At 52.2% G+C, this 4,720-nt stretch overlaps 1 pseudogene; it reads right to left on the bottom strand.

Moving 5' to 3' along the window:
• Nucleotides 1-2,927: 2,927 nt before the first annotated feature.
• On the bottom strand, nucleotides 2,928-3,046 carry LOC111737827 (annotated as a pseudogene).
• Nucleotides 3,047-4,720: the final 1,674 nt, after the last annotated feature.

The raw sequence follows: 4,720 nt of genomic DNA, 5'->3' as shown, positions 1-4,720 counted from the left end.
TGGTCAAGTCATCCCCCTCCCTTTTCCTTCAATGTAGCTCCCAGAAAGGAACTGCAGGCCCAACCTCCAGCTCCAGCCCAGAGAACATCCCAATATCTAGAGCCAAAGGCCTTGGCTGCCTGTCTTCCTGCCCTGGGCCCAGAGGGGTGGCTAGTTTACCTTTCCTGCTATCTTGGTTCAGGCTCCTTTCACTAGGCCCAAGCAGTAACCACCTGCTGCTATGCTATCGTGCCTGGCTTTTCTTCCTCGGAAAGCAATCTTGCCATAGCAGCTATCAGTTGTTCCTTAGAGTATGTGCTTGTCTCAGCTAGGGAGCACCCTCAGGTCAACTGTGTGTGTGCGTGTGTGTGTGTGTGTGTGTGAACTCCACCCTCTAAAACCTTTTGCTCAAGAACAAAGGTATCTTAGCTCCTGAGGCCAAGCCAAAGTCACATTGGAGAGAAGCCAGGAGAAAGGAGAGAGGGAAGGGCAGGGCCAGGTCTTGGTGGGAAGGGGGCCATTAGGAGCTTCAAAACAGTCAAGAATGAGACAAGTCTGAGGGTCAAGTTCCTCCTTTTTCCTCTTTCTCACTCTGTGTAGAGCAGCCTGGGCCTTGCCTGAGCCCCTTCCCACAGGAAGTTGGGGGATGAGCTAACAATGGTCTTACTTCTGGGGGTCCAAGGCTGGAAACCTTCACAGGAAAGCCCATGCACTGTGCACAGAGAGGGGTTATTTTCTGGCCAAATGGCATGAGACAAAGTAAGCATCCAGGCCCTGGGCTGGGCTGTGGGCAGATCCTGACCACCTAGCCAGAGTCAGAGGGCTTGTGTTGCTCCAGCACCACATAGCTGCAGCTTAAACAGCTGAGCTGAGATAAAGAATAAATGGAAGGACTGGAGAGTGCCCTGCCACTGATTGATCTCCAGCCTGCGAGGTTTAAGTGGGCCAAAGGCTGGGTCACTGCAGAATAGCACTCAGGAACCCTGTCCTGGCTCTAGAGTGCTCTGTACCATTCTAGCCAACTGACTCCCAACTCTGACAAATCTGGAGTTCTGGTTTCTCACCTAGGAGCCTCCCCCTTCTTCCATCTCTCCCCATCCTCACTCCCTTCCCCATCACCTCCAAGGAGGTTCCAGCAGAATCAAGAAGGTCTAGCCTATGGCTTCATTCAGGCTCAGGCTACTGATTCCCAGTCCCCAGACCCCCCACAGATTGATGATGACACATCTTTGCTCAGACAGGATCAGACATTTATGAAACAAGTGAATATTCACAAACAAATTATGGGAGAAACACACTTTCTCAGCAATAGAAAATCTCTGTATAAAGTGCATTTGGCCTGCGACCATCTCTTCCCCATACTGGCCCTTGGATCAGGATTTGGGGCAATGCTCTGCAGCAGCCTCCAGGGACACCTGAGCCAGGAGAGGGGAGGCACAAAGCCATCGTGGAGCTTTAGGCTACTGGATGCACCTTCACCTCACCCCACCCCTCCCAGCTCCAGGAGAAAAACCGATCCATTCCACTGGGAATGAGCCAGCATGCCAGGGATAATGAAGTAGGGGTGGGTGGTCTGGCCGACTTGTACCTTAGGAAAGGGAGCCATAATCAAATAGGCAGGAAAAGGGACTCATCCTGATGTCTGACGGAGCTGCTAAATAAATACTGACTCTGGCTCGGAGCCCTCTGGCCTCCTTGGTTTCTCACAGGCTGGTCTTGAGAAACATTCCAGGCTTGTTCTACATCCCTTCTGGTAATAGCTCCTGATTCTCTTTTCTTCTGGCTGGGGCTAAGGGAACAGGGAAGTCCCCAACCCAATGCCTTGAATACACACCATCACCTGTGCCCTGCTTCCCCCACATGATTATGGGACATTTCTAGTGAGGGTGACATACATACAACAGTTGGACTCTAAAGGCAGCTCTCTGGCTGAGAACACCTGAGGACATCTCAGGAAGAAGCCTGTCAATGTGCTGGACAGCTGACCTCAGGGTTCTGGTCCGAGGACAGAGGACAGTGAGAGACAGGGGTAGGGCCAAGGGAGTTAATAGCTGTGAGGCTAGGAAAGGTCACAGGGAGGTAGAGAGGAGAAGGCCCAGAGGCCAGCTTAACGTTACATGTGAGGACAAATATCCAAAGAGGAATCAGCCTCTCAGCTATGCACACGCGCGCGCACACACACGCACATACACATACACACTTTGTGGCTCAAGTGCAGGCCACAGGGTGGAAGGAAGACTTGCTGCAGCTGACCACACAATCTTTCTTTTCATTATGTCTTTCTTAACACAGGCCTTCGACAGTGGGAGGGCTGAGGTGGGAGGTACAGGCCACTCCTAGAATGTAAGGCCTTGATTTCTCTGGGTCAAACCTCCCACCTGCTGTTTCTGGAAGGATTGGTGTGCTGGGTGAGATCTCTACTTGGACCTTTCCCAACTGTCTCTGGCAGTCCCCACCCAAGTCCACCTGCCTGGGACCTTGGTGTCCAGCTACTGGTGGAGCTGACATGGCAGCTAGGACACTCACCAGCCCCAGGCAGGCTCTGGAAGCCTACAGAACAGAGGAGAATGGCTTCCCTGGCTGGGTATCAGCTGACCTTAACGGCAGCACTATGGTGCCCTGGAGTGTGGCCAGAAGAGCCAGGAACCTGGCCTCCTCCTGGTGGAGGCACTAGGTCTCCACAGTCAGCTCTGAGGCTGGCTCTCAGCTTATGGGGAAGGAACAATGAGAGCCGTGATGTTATTCCTAACTTTGGGTTTTCAGCCCTGGAAAGGGGGATGTACTTCCAAGGCTCCTGCCTGCAGCACCGTGCATACAGGTACTGGTGTGCCTCCATATGACGGCAGAAAAGTTTTCAGATCGGCTCACAGCCTCGTCCTTTGTCCCAGATGCCTGAGGAAGGGTCTGGAGGACCCAATGGCAGGGAATTTTATTTATTTTTTTTTAAACACCTACAGCACCTGTTATTCTTAGGTGGTCTCCCATCTAAGTACTAACCAGGCCTGACCCTGCTTAGCTTCCGAGATCAGACGAGATCGGGCATGTTCAGGGTGGCATGGCCGTAGACAAGAGAATTTTAAAATAAGAAAGAAGCCAGGCCAAGTGACTATGTCTGGACAGCATCTGTCCACTCCAGCCTGCTCAGCCTCCGGGGTCAGGAGGAACTCAGCAGGGCTCTGGCTGCCTCTTGAATCTCATGCTCTGGACAACAGCCAGAAATGCTGCCCTCCTGCTCCTTAGTCTAATGTGAGGAGGGAGGGCAGGCAGGGGGAGGGGAAGATGCCAGAATCCCAGCCAGGGTCCTACCACTCTTCCACTCAGGCAAAGTAGCTGGCCTGCAGGAACAGGTCGTGGCTGAAAGTCACAGCCATGACCTCTAGCCTGATGTCTGAAGGCTGACGTGAAGCTGCTTTAGGTACTTCTCCAGCCCAGGCAGCATCCAGAATCACAAGAGTGTAAACAGGTGCATGCACACTCAAATAGGCACACCACTCCTTCCTCTGCACACGCGCACACACACACACGTTCGCTTGATCTGTGTCGGTGATCAGCTTTTCTGCAGGCTGCGCTCTGCTGCCACGGTGGCTGCTTGGGCACCCAGGCTTTGCTCACGGAGCCACGGCGCTGTAGCTGAAAAAGGAAAACAAGTGCAAAAAGGAGCATTCAGCAGGCTGCTCAGTTGCCCAGGGACACAAGCTCTTCTGGCTGCTTCTCTGGGGACACTCGGACTGATAACTGAGACGAGCCTGGGGTGCACTGCACGGGCCACAGTGCCTGGAGACGAGGTTGTTGCTGGGATGCTGCCGGGTGTCTGAACATTGCCTCTCTGAGGCAGGCTCTAGCCTGCAGACCCTCCAGGCCTCCTCTGCTCCAGGGTTGAGGGCAGCAGAGGAAGAGGAGGAGAAGCCATGCAAGGCTCATCTAAGGCCTTGGGGACACCTGCTCAGGTATGACAAAGACAGTTTCTGAATCAAAGCAGAGCGGCTGCTGCCAGAGATGGAGAGCCAGAAAAAAAAATGGATGAAAGAGAAACCAGCCGGAACTAGTAATTTGGAAGATGAGGGCAATGACTGAGTTTAGAAATTTCCACATATAGATAAAAGAACCCTGGCACTGTGCTAGAAGACCGAGGGGAGGAGAGAGGAGACACAAGGATGACTCATTTCAAAGATTTATAACATCCTGAATCTGGGGCAGAGTGAAGAAATGGCTTCATGCCTGATAACAGCGGCCGGGGTGAGTCTGTCGTAATGCTGGGTTGCCTGTTTAAACAGGTCTAGTGTGTCTGAGAGTGTACAGAGACACACAGTGTTCCATTAAAGCATAGTTTAAATGTTGGCAAGGTAGATAATAAGAAGTCTCACTTAGCCTTTGGGTGAGGCACTATACACTTGTGTTATGGCTGAATTGTGTGTCCCCGTCCCATCCCCACCCCCCAAATTCATATATAGAAGTCCTAACCCCTAGTGCCTCAGAATGTGACTGTTTTTGGAGATAGTGTCTTTAAAGGGGTAGTTCAGATGAAATGAGATGATTAGGGTGGGCCCTAATCCCATATGACTCGGTGTCCTTATTAGAAGAGGAGATGAGGACACAGACACACACAGAGAGAAGGCCATGTGAAGACAGGGATGTGGCAGCCAATCTACAAGCCAAGGAGAGAGCCTCAGAAGAAACCAACCCTGCAGTCAGACTTCTTGCCTCCCAAACTGTGAGAGAATCAATTCTGTTCCTTAAGTCA

Source organism: Pteropus vampyrus, unplaced genomic scaffold (genome assembly GCF_000151845.1).
Source record: "Pteropus vampyrus isolate Shadow unplaced genomic scaffold, Pvam_2.0 Scaffold31, whole genome shotgun sequence".
Taxonomy (NCBI): domain Eukaryota; kingdom Metazoa; phylum Chordata; class Mammalia; order Chiroptera; family Pteropodidae; genus Pteropus; species Pteropus vampyrus.
This window is presented reverse-complemented; position numbering and strand designations above follow the sequence as displayed.